This window comes from Lolium rigidum, chromosome 1 (assembly GCF_022539505.1).
Source record: "Lolium rigidum isolate FL_2022 chromosome 1, APGP_CSIRO_Lrig_0.1, whole genome shotgun sequence".
Classification (NCBI taxonomy): domain Eukaryota; kingdom Viridiplantae; phylum Streptophyta; class Magnoliopsida; order Poales; family Poaceae; genus Lolium; species Lolium rigidum.
Window position 1 is genome coordinate 31791681 of NC_061508.1, and position 12793 is coordinate 31804473.

The window sequence follows — 12793 nt, forward strand, 5'->3', positions numbered from 1 at the left end:
TGTGTGGGGCCCCCGTGACCCCTCCGACTCCGCCCTTCCGCCTACTTAAGGTCTTCGTCGCGAAACCCCCAGTACCGAGAGCCACGATACGGAAAACCTTACTGAGACGCCGCCGTCGCCAATCCCATCTCGGGGGATTCTGGAGATCACCTCCGGCACCCTGCCGGAGAGGGGATTCATCTCCCGGAGGACTCTTCACCGCCATGGTCGCCTCCGGAGTGATGAGTGAGTAGTTCACCCCCGGACTATGGGTCCATAGCAGTAGCTAGATGGTTGTCTTCTCCTCATGTGCTTCATTGTCGGATCTTGTGAGCTGCCTAACATGATCAAGATCATCTATCCGTAATTCTATATGTTGTGTTTGTCGGGATCCGATGGATAGAGAATACTATGTTATGTTGATTATCAATCTATTACCTATGTGTTGTTTATGATCTTGCATGCTCTCCGTTATTAGTAGAGGCTCTGGCCAAGTTTTTTGCTCTTAACTCCAAGAGGGAGTATTTATGCTCGATAGTGGGTTCATGTCTCCGTGAATCTGGGGGAGTGACAGAAACCTCTAAGGTTATGGATGTACTGTTGCCACTAGGGATAAAACATTGATGCTATGTCCGAGGATGTAGTTATTGATTACATTACGCACCATACTTAATGCAATTGTCCGTTGTTTTGCAACTTAATACCGGAAGGGGTTCGGATGATAACCCGAAGGTGGACTTTTTAGGCATAGATGCATGCTCGGATAGCGGTCTATGTACTTTGTCGTAATGCCCAATTAAATCTCACAATATTCATCATGTCATGTATGTGCATTGTTATGCCCTCTCTATTTGTCAATTGCACGACCGTAATTTGTTCACCCAACATGCTATCTTATGGGAGAGACACCTCTAGTGAACCGTGGACCCCGGTCCATTCTTTACATCCGAAATACAAATCTGTCGCTATTGTTCTTTACTCGTTCTTGCAAACAATCATCATCCACACTATACATCTAATCCTTTGTTACAAGCAAGCCGGTGAGATTGACAACCTCGCCGTTTCGTTGGGGCAAAGTACTTTGGTTGTGTTGTGCAGGTTCCACGTTGGCGCCGGAATCTCCGGTGTTGCGCCGCACTACATCCCGCCGCCATCAACCTTCAACGTGCTTCTTGGCTCCTCCCGGTTCGATAAACCTTGGTTTCTTTCGAGGGAAAACTTGCTGCTGTGCGCATCATACCTTCCTCTTGGGGTTCCCAACGAACGTGTGAGTTACACGCCATCAAGCATATTTTCTGACGCCGTTGCCGGGGAGATCAAGACACGCTGCAAGGGGAGTCTCCACAATCCAATCTCTTTACTTTGTTTTTGTCTTGCTTTATTTTATTTACTTTCTTGTTTGCTGCATTATATCAAAACACAAAAAAATTAGTTGTTAGCTTTACTTTATTTACTGTCTTGCACTCTATATCAAAAACACACAAAAAAATAGTTACTTATATTTGCTTTACTTATTTCAACATGTTTCCTTTTAATTTTACCGTAAAAGACATACCGGTAGGACGTGAGTCTATAGTTGGGAGAAACAATATAGAAGAATTTTTCAATCATGTTAGTACCGTTGAAGATTTTGAAGATAGACACTTGGTAGAACTTGCTCCTAATTATGAAATTGCTGCTGCTGCTTTAGTTCGCATGTTGGAAACTAAATTTGTTAATCTCAATCCTATAATCCAACACATGTTTCTTACACTCGGTGATATGGAAGAAGGGGAAAAGAAAGATTTTGTTTTAGAAACCCTTCTTAGAGAATTTGGTGGTATAGCAAGAGAGGCTAGAAAGGTCTTTATTAAATATAAGATGCTTGATTCTTATACCAATTTTGTTAGTATCCTTGAAAATATGGACATGGAGAGAGTAAGGTACACTAATAATATTAATGATGGTGGGGGAGATCAAAGCACCAATACCATGTAAGCTCCTAGCGATGAATGAAGCGCTAGAAAATAACTATGCTTGGTTTGTTCCTGAAAATTTGTTTGATGAGAGTAGCAAGCCCAAGACTAATGAAAAGGGAGCCGCTGAAACTTATGTATCCAATATACTATGCATGGTTGAGAAAACTCCAAACCCCTCTGAAGATGCATCACCTTTCGATAATACTTGATATACACTTTCTGCGCCTAGCTGAAAGGCGTTAAAAAAAAGCGCTTATGGGAGACAACCCATGTTTTTACTACAATATTTTTGTTTTATATTTGAGTCTTGGAAGTTGTTTACTACTGTAGCAACCTCTCCTTATCTTAGTTTTGTGTTTTGTTGTGCCAAGTAAAGTCTTTGATAGTAAAGTGAATACTAGATTTGGATTACTGCGCCAGTAACAGATTTCTTTGTTGTCACGAATTTCGACCTGCCCCTCTGTAGGTAGCTCAGAAAAATATGCCAATTTACGTGCGTGATCCTCAGATATGTACGCAACTTTCATTCAATTTGGGAATTTTCATTTGAGCAAGTCTGGTGCCTCAATAAAATCCATCTTTACGGACTGTTCTCTTTTGACAGATTCTGCCTTTTTATTTTGCATTGCCTCTTTTGCTATGTTGGATGAATTTCTTTGATCCATTAATGTCCAAGTAGCTTTATGCAATGTCCAGAAGTGTTAAGAATGATTGTGTCACCTCTGAACATGTTAATTTTTATTGTACACTAACCCTCTAATGAGTTGTTTCGAGTTTGGTGTGGAGGAAGTTTTCAAGGATCAAGAGAGGAGAATGATGCAATATGATCAAGGAGAGTGAAAGCTCTAAGCTTGGGGATGCCCCGTGGTTCACCCCTGCATATTTTAAGAAGACTCAAGCGTCTAAGCTTGGGGATGCCCAAGGCATCCCCTTCTTGATCGACAACATTATCAGGTTCCTCCCCTGAAACTATATTTTTATTCCGTCACATCTTATGTACTTTGCTTGGAGCGTCGGTTTGTTTTTGTTTTTGTTTTGTTTGAATAAAATGGATCCTAGCATTCATTGTGTGGGAGAGAGACACGCTTCGCTGTTGCATATGGACAAATATGTCCTTAGGCTTTACTCATAGTATTCATGGCGAAGGTTGAATCTTCTTCGTTAAATTGTTATATGGTTGGAATCGGGAAATGCTACATGTAGTAATTCTAAAATATCTTGAATAATTTGATACTTGGCAATTGTTGTGCTCATGTTTAAGCTCTTGTATCATATACTTTGCACCCATTAATGAAGAAACACCTAGAGCTTGCTAATTTGGTTTGCATATTTGGTCTCTCTAAAGTCTAGATAATTTCTAGTATTGAGTTTTGAACAACAAGGAAGACGGTGTAGAGTCTTATAATGTTTAAAATATATCTTTTATGTGAGTTTTGCTGCACTGGTTCATCCTTGTGTTTGTTTCAAATAACCTTGCTAGCCTAAACCTTGTATCGAGAGGGAATACTTCTCATGCATCCAAAATCCTTGAGCCAACCACTATGCCATTTGTGTCCACCATATCTACCTACTACATGGTATTTCTCCGCCATTCCAAAGTAAATTGCTTGAGTGCTACCTTTAAAATTTCCATTCTTCACCTTTGCAATATATAGCTCATGGGACAAATAGCTTAAAAACTATTGTGGTATTGAATATGTACTTATGCACTTTATCTCTTATTAAGTTGCTTGTTGCGCGATAACCATGTTTTCTGGGGACGCCATCAACTACTCTTTGTTGAATATCATGTGAGTTGCTATGCATGTCCGTCTTGTCTGAAGTAAGAGAGATCTACCACTTTAATGGTTAGAGCATGCATATTGTTAGAGAAGAACATTGGGCCGCTAACTAAAGCCATGAATCATGGTGGAAGTTTCAGTTTTGGACATATATCCTCAATCTCATATGAGAACACTAATTGTTGCTACATGCTTATGCATTAAAGAGGAGTACATTATCTGTTGTCCATGTTGTCCCGGTATGGATGTCTAGGTTGAGAATAATCAAAAGCGAGAAATCCAAAATGCGAGCTTTCTCCTTAGACCTTTGTACATGCGGCATGGAGGTACCCCATTGTGACACTTGGTTAAAACATGTGTATTGCGATGATCCGGTAGTCCAAGCTAATTAGGACAAGGTGCGGGCACTATTAGTATACTATGCATGAGGCTTGCAACTTGTAAGATATAATTTACATGATACATATGCTTTATTACTACCGTTGACAAAATTGTTTCTTGTTTTCAAAATAAAAGCTCTAGCACAAATATAGCAATCGATGCTTTCCTCTGCGAAGGACCTTTCTTTTACTTTAATGTTGAGTCAGTTCACCTATTTCTCTCCACCTCAAGAAGCAAACACTTGTGTGAACTGTGCCTTGATTCCTACATACTTGCATATTGCACTTGTTATATTACTCTATGTTGACAATTATCCATGAGATATACATGTTATAAGTTGAAAGCAACCGCTGAAACTTAATCTTCCTTTGTGTTGCTTCAATACCTTTACTTTGATTTATTGCTTTATGAGTTAACTCTTATGCAAGACTTATTGATGCTTGTCTTTAAGTGCTATTCATGAAAAGTCTTTGCTTTATAATTCATTTGTTTACTCATGTCATTACCATTGTTTTGATCGCTGCATTCATTACATATGTTTACAATAGTATGATCAAGGTTATGATGGCATGTCACTCCAGAAATTATCTTTGTTATCGTTTACCTGCTCGGGACGAGCAGGAACTAAGCTTGGGGATGCTGATATGTCACCGACGTATCGATAATTTCTTATGTTCCATGCCACATTATTGATGATATCTACATGTTTTATACACATTATATGTCGTATTTATGCATTTTCCGGCACTAACCTATTAACGAGATGCCGAAGAGCCGCTTGTTGTTTTCTCGCTGTTTTTGGTTTCAGAAATCCTAGTAAAGAAATATTTTCGGAATTGGACGAAATCAACGCCCGTGGGCCTATTTTTCCACGAAGCTTCCGGAAGACCGAAGAGAAGACGAAGTGGGGCCACGGGGCGCCGCCACACTAGGGCGGCGCGGCCCAGGAGGGGCCCGCGCGGCCCTGCTGTGTGGGGCCCTCGTGACCCCTCCGACTCCGCCCTTCCGCCTACATAAAGTCTTCGTCGCGAAACCCCAGTACCGAGAGCCACGATACGGAAAACCTCATCGAGACGCCGCCGCCGCCAATCCCATCTCGGGGGATTCCGGAGATCACCTCCGGCACCCTGCCGGAGAGGGGATTCATCTCCCGGAGGACTCTTCACCGCCATGGTCGCCTCCGGAGTGATGAGTGAGTAGTTCACCCCTGGACTATGGGTCCATAGCAGTAGCTAGATGGTTGTCTTCTCCTCATGTGCTTCATTGTCGGATCTTGTGAGCTGCCTAACATGATCAAGATCATCTATCCGTAATTCTATATGTTGTGTTTGTCGGGATCCGATGGATAGAGAATACTATGTTATGTTGATTATCAATCTATTACCTATGTGTTGTTTATGATCTTGCATGCTCTCCGTTATTAGTAGAGGCTCGGCCAAGTTTTTGCTCTTAACTCCAAGAGGGAGTATTTATGCTCGATAGTGGGTTCATGTCTCCGTGAATCTGGGGAGTGACGAAACCTCTAAGGTTATGGATGTACTGTTGCCACTAGGGATAAAACATTGATGCTATGTCCGAGGATGTAGTTATTGATTACATTACGCACCATACTTAATGCAATTGTCTCGTTGTTTTGCAACTTAATACTAGAAGGGGTTCGGATGATAACCTCGAAGGTGGACTTTTTAGGCATAGATGCATGCTGGATAGCGGTCTATGTACTTTGTCGTAATGCCCAATTAAATCTCACAATATTCATCATGTCATGTATGTGCATTGTTATGCCCTCTCTATTTGTCAATTGCCCGACTGTAATTTGTTCACCCAACATGCTATCTTATAGGAGAGACACCTCTAGTGAACTGTGGACCCCGGTCCATTCTTTACATCTGAAATACAAATCTGCTGCTATTGTTCTTTACTGTTCTTGCAAACAATCATCATCCACACTATACATCTAATTCCTTTGTTACAGCAAGCCGGTGAGATTGACAACCTCGCTGTTTCGTTGGGGCAAAGTACTTTGGTTGTGTTGTGCAGGTTCCACGTTGGCGCCGGAATCTCTGGTGTTGCGCCGCACTACATCCCGCCGCCATCAACCTTCAACGTGCTTCTTGGCTCCTCCTGGTTTGATAAACCTTGGTTTCTTTCTGAGGGAAAACTTGCTGCTGTGCGCATCATACCTTCCTCTTGGGGTTCCCAACGAACGTGTGAGTTACACGCCATCATACTGGTGCAAATGTTATAGCAAAATATGTAGGTATAGTGTGTGATATTATCTTACATGTTTATTTAAATTTTTAGAAAACAAAAAACAACTTGCTTTGTACCTTTCTATTAGTTTTATAAATTATGGACAAAGTGAAAAAGTGTAAAATTTGACCAAGTTTATAGAAAATTATGAGCTTCTATAATAACAAATGGATAAAATAAATAAATATATTTATGGTGTATTGGTCTACTAGATGATTTGATTTAATATATGCTGATAGTTATTTTTTTTATAAACTTAATTGTACTTTACATTGTTTGACTTGAAAAAAAAGCATACCTAATAAAAGCAATGGATGAAGTAGAGGTTTACACAATGTCAACAAAAGAGACAATGTTTACCGAAAAGTGCTAGTGGAACCTTGGTCTTGGCGCACCCGGTTTTTCAAAAAATAAAATAAATTGTATTAAAAGTTTTGAAAAAATTTAAATATTTTTTAATCTACATAATATCTTGATACTTACTAGTGTAAATTTTCAAGGAAAAAATACAACTATGTCGGTCTTACATGAAAATGTAAAAAGATGTCCGAATGACACTTGTCAGGTGTATAGGTGCACTAGTTCAGCGAAGAGATAGTAAAATGCAAGTGATATGGATGAATATGAGTAGTAATAACAATCTGAAATAAATATGGCAGCAAATAAACATGTAGTAAAAACAGTAAATAAACGGTGATTCGATGTTTGGAAACAAGACCTAGGGATCATACTTTCACTAGTGGTCACTCTCAACAATGATATCATAAAGGAATATAAATATAAGCACTTCAGTATGTTACTCTGAACTACTCTCCAGTTGGATAACAAACACTAATTCACCGCGTAGGGCTGCAAAAGCAAACCTTAAAGATGTATTCCCAAGTACTAATGGACACCCCACGCTGTCACTTTGAGCATTTATAGGAGGTACTAACACACCACAATTTCATAGAGACATCTAACTCAAATCATAGAACAAGTATTCTGTGAAATATAGCCTAATAGACCCACACGGTGCACACACTGTCACCTTTACACACGTGGGACAAGGAGTCTCCGGAGATCACATAAGTAAAATCCACTTGAATAGCATAACGACATCTAGATTACAAAGCTCATGGTCACATAAAGATCACACCATGGGAGAGAGAGAGAGAGATAAACCACATAGCTACCGGTAGAGCCCTCAGCCCCGTGGAAGAACTACTCACTCCTCAACATAGGAGTCAGCAACGGCGATGGAGATGGCGGTGGAGTCGATGGAGATGGCTCCGGGGACAATTCCCCGTCCCGGTAGGGTGCCGGAACAGAGACTTCTATCCCCCGGATCTTGTCTGCGACGACGTCGGAGCTATGGAACTTTTCGTGAATGGAGGCTGATTGATTTAGGGTTTTTGCGTCGGGAGGTGTTTATAGGCGGAAGGGCGAGGTCGGTGGAGGCCTAGTGGCCCCAGACCACCCCTAGGCGCGGGCCAGGGCTAGGTCGCACCTAGGCATGGTCTAGCCGCCCTGTGGCCCTCCTCCGTCTCTTCTCTGGACTCCGTCTTCGCTCCGGGAAAAATAGGAACTTTAGCTTTTGTTTCATCCAATTTCGAGAATATTTCATGTACAACTTTTCTGAAATACAAAACAACAGAAAACAGGGAACTGACACCGTGGCATCTTGTCAATAGGTTAGTTTCGGAAAATTCATAAAAGTGCCACGAAGTGTAAATAAAACATATAGCAATTGGTGTAAAACAAGCATGGAGCATCAAAAATTATAGATACGTTTGCGACTTATCATGGATGCACACCCATAGTAAGCATAGCATAAGATCAAGTCATTAAGTTCATTTGGCTACAACCTTTCAGTACATAGTAATCTAATCCTTCGACCATGAGATCATGTAAATCACTTACACCGGATGGGTACTTTGATTACATCAAACGCCACTTCGTAAATGGATGGTTATAAAGATGGGATTAAGTATTCGGAAAGTATGAGTTGAAGCGCATGGATCAAGTGTGGGATTTATCCATCCTGATGACAAATAGATATACCCTAGACCCTCTCGGTGGAATGTCATTCAATTAGCTTGCAAGCATGTGACTAGGTCACAAGCGATGACATGCCATGGTACGAGTAAAGAGTACTTATCGGTAACGAGGTTGAACTAGGTATAGAGATACCAATGATCGGACCTTGGATAAGTAAAGTGCCGCGCGACAAAGGGAATCAGTATCGTATGTTAATGGTTCATTCGATCACGAAGTCATCGTTGAATATGTGGTACCCATTATGCATTTCCAGGTCCCGCTATTGGTTATTGATCGGAGAGGGGTCTCGATCATGTCTGCATAGTTCACGAATAGTAGGGTGCCACGCTTAAGGTTCGATGTGGTTTAGAAGATACAGAATATGAGATGGAGACCGAATATTGTTCGGAGTCTCGGATGGGATCCAGGACATCACGAGGAGGTCTGGAATGGTTCAGAGGCAAGTTATGTTTCAGAATTGTTGTGGAAGAATTCTGTTGTTTTGTATTTCAGAAAAGTTGTTCTGGAAATATTCTCGGAATTGGACAAAACAAAAACAGAAGTTCTTATTTTCCTATCACGCAGACGGAGTCAAAAGGGGAGACGGAGGAAGGCCGGGATTGGGCCAGACCACCCCTGTGCGCGGGCCCACCCCATGCATGGTCTGGGCCCACCAGGCGCCGACCCTAGATGGGTTTTGTGAAACCCTAACCCTACCCTCGACTATATATAGAGGGATGGGTTGGCCGACCATAGCTGCTCCGCACACAACCCTAATTTGCCACCTCTCCTCCCTCCTAGTTTCTCCTGCTCCGGCTTAGGCGAAGCCCTGCAGGAATTCTCCTCCACCACCACCACCACCACGGCATCATGCTGCTGGGATTTCGAGGGGATCTACTCCTCCGCTGCCCGCTGGAACAAGGAGAGGAAGGACGTCATCAACACCGTACGCGTGACCGAGTACGGAAGTGCTGCCGGATTGTAGCACTGGAAGGATCGTCTACATCAACCACGAGATCTGATCTCGTTAAGGCTTTGGATCTTTGAGGGTTAGTCTCTCTTCTATCTTGTTGCTCCGATCTCATAGATTAGATCTTGGCTTTTCCATAGATTGGATCTTGGATTTATTCGTCTTTGCTATAGAATTTTTTTGTTTTCCATGCAACGAACCCTACAGAGGTTGGACGAGAAGGCCCATGTCCTTACTAGGATCAAATGTGATCGAAGGATCAGCTATAGCTTAAGGTTGTGTTTGGTTGAGCTGTGGCATATCCTAAAGCAGCTATAACCTTGCTTAGCTGATTCACATTACCTCTTGTTATTTCAATCCGTCCATGTCCGATCGACCCATCAAAGCAGCTACAATGAGTAAGGAAGTTAGCAACACCACTTAACTCATGCTTCTGTTCCTGTTTCTACCATTCGAGGGGGGAGGTGGGGTCATTACGGGGATGCAACCTTGCCAAGAGAAGATTTTCCGATTGGAAGTCCCGACAATGGCGCAAGTAGGCCAAGAACTAGAAGCAAAGCGGGTTATTGACCACCTAACTATAGTCAAATCAGAGAGCAATGCATGCCACACGCCTAGTACGAATAAGAAAGTGTCATGAAATCAAACAAAACCAAATATAATCAGCTCAGATGCACTTCAATGTTTCTCCCACACTCTATTACTTGCTTGTCCGGCTACTCTAGCAACAACACAATACCTCAACCACAACATTTTTGATTTATTTATTTTATTATTCATCCAAGAAATACAAGTTGGCAGCTCGATCAGACCGGCAACGCGAGACATCATGGGGCCTCTCTTGGGGAGTTGGTAGCTAGCTACCTCACGAAGTCACGAGTGAGTCGGTGTACGGCATGTTTGATTGCTCGCATGGGTTTTTCTCCTTTGCAACTTCGTTCTAGTCAGCCTACCCACGTGAATGGCCTATTCAGGCGCTTCTCATGGGCCAATTTTTTAACTGCTTTGTGAACCGTGCAATGCAATAATACTAAATGTGTGGACACCCAAACTCCCAAAATTCAGCCCACTTGATGCGAGAAATGATTTTGTAAGCAACCACTACTAGGAATAACCTTACCGCCGGCACACAGATTTGGCTATCCCCGGCGCTTTTGTACTCGCCGGCGGTAACCTCGCCGGTGGTAATGGACTACCCCCGGCATTTTTGTATTCGCCGGCGGTAAGATGAAAGTACCCCTGGCGCTTTGCCCTATCCCATAGCTATTCGCCGGCGGTATCACTTTTTACAAATAAAAAAAAAGCAGGCAGAGCAGCGAATCTGCAGCGCTAGGCCACGTCCAGACTGTGTACAAGTTACAAAAACGTCCAGACGTAAAACTAATACAACCAGGAATTACAACTTTACATCAAGGACCTTAAAAAGAAAAGCAAAAGCGATCAAGTCCTAGATCCCGCCGCCGCACGACGACGGCCATCTCCTGGCTCCCGATCTGGATGGAGGGAAGGGGGAGCATGGGCGGCGCCACACCGCCGATGTGGGTCGGGCTCGTCCTGCTCGGCTGCCCGGCCGCCGTCGCGGGAGCCGGGGTCTGCGACCCGGGCCTGGTCCACATCGCCATGACTGGAGCACGCCTCCTGCCCGGAGTCCCTCTTCTTCCACTTCCTCGCCGCCGACGCCCCTTCCGCCTCCTCCGCCCCGGGTGTCCCCGAGCTTCGAGATCTACCCGTTCCGCCTGGACGCCGTGATGGGCCTCATCTCCGCCTCCGTGCGCGCGGCGCTCGAGGCGCCGCTCAACCTCGCGCGGACCTGCTCTGGGAGACGCGCCTGCCGGCCGTCGCCGTCGTCGGGTTTCGTCCGAGGCGGGGAGGTGGGAGGAGAGGAAGTGGAGGAAGGGCGGAGGGTGCTGCAGCCTGCAGGGGTGCGGGAGGAGAGGAAGTTGGGGACTTGGATTGGGGGTGCGGGAGGAGATGGAGTTTGGGCCACTGTGGGGATAGGTGGGAGGTGGAAGGGGGTGGGTATTGGGCCAAATACCCCCGGCGTTTTCAGTCCGCACTCGCCGGCGTTGTTGGGAGGTCCATCTGGGTGCTCTCGGCCCAACTTACCCCCGGCGGTTTCAATTCTGACTCGCCGGCGGTAAGGGTCCTATCCCCAGCAACCCCAATCCAACTCGCCGGCGGTAACTTACCGCTGGCATCTTCGAACCGAGCGTGCCGGCGGTAAAGAATGCGGCTATAAGCTAATTCCTAGTAGTGAACCAAACACGCTTGTAGTGTTCTATGGAAATATGTGGATGCATGCAACTTGAATCCTCTTATGTGGACCCTTCTCTGCATGGCGTCACAGATCAAAAAGAGATCAATTAGAGTATCTCCAGTCGTGTCCTCCAAACAATAACCCAAAGGCCTTTGGCGCGTGCCAGACATAAAATCGCTCCGACTCGCACGCCTCAAAGCCCGCTTCTGTTTGGCATGGCCAAATAGCATGTCCATCGCCCCGAGATCATCCCCGCCCTAGAGGAACGTGTTGGGCATTCTGGACGGAAGACGCGCCCATTTCCATGTAGGTAAAATTAATCCATCTAGGTACCACATGCTAGCGTCCCATCCCGTTTACCCCCTCTTCCAAAACGGGTCTCCCCTACCGCCCCTCCCATCGCTGTCGTTGCCCACTTCAACAACTGTAGTACGCATGCGCCTGCTTCCACAATGATTCCCCCCATCACCTCCCGCCCATTTATCCGATTAGCGTTCGTGGATTCGAGCCCCAAACACGACCGCCAATTCGATCACCCACCCTGCACACAAGGTGTTCAGTCGTTTGCTTCGGAATAAGATATTTTCGTAGTTCATGTTGAGAGAGTACGATAAAATACTTCATGCTGAAGCACACCTGATGTGGCATGGATGGTTTCTCATCATTTCAAAAATGAATCGTTGTCATGAGGATGCATGCATACGATGCACATGAGTGAGTACAGAACCACTGATTGCATGTGCGGATTCTGTAGAGAGGTTGTGGGAAAGTTTGGATCAAACTACTTACGAGTGCTAAATGAAGCAAAGACTACTTGGATCATGGCACAAAACGCAACCACTAGATTTCCTGGATGCTTGGAAACATCTGTTGCATGCACTGGTCATGGAAGAATTGTCCATTTACTTGGCAAGATTTGTACAAAGGGCAACATGGATATTGAAATGTGGTACCTGAAGCTGTGGCAAATGACGACCTGTGGATTGCACGTTCTTTCCTTGGCATGGTGGGATCGCACAATAACATCAACGTGCTCCAGCGCTCTCCAGTGTTTGCGTAACTAGTTGAAGGTCATTCTCCACCGTGCAACTATGAGATCAATTGCCACACATATACCAACAGATACTACCCGGCGAATATCATCTATCTAAGATGGTTGACATTTGTCAAAAAAAAATCCATGAGCCTCTAGATT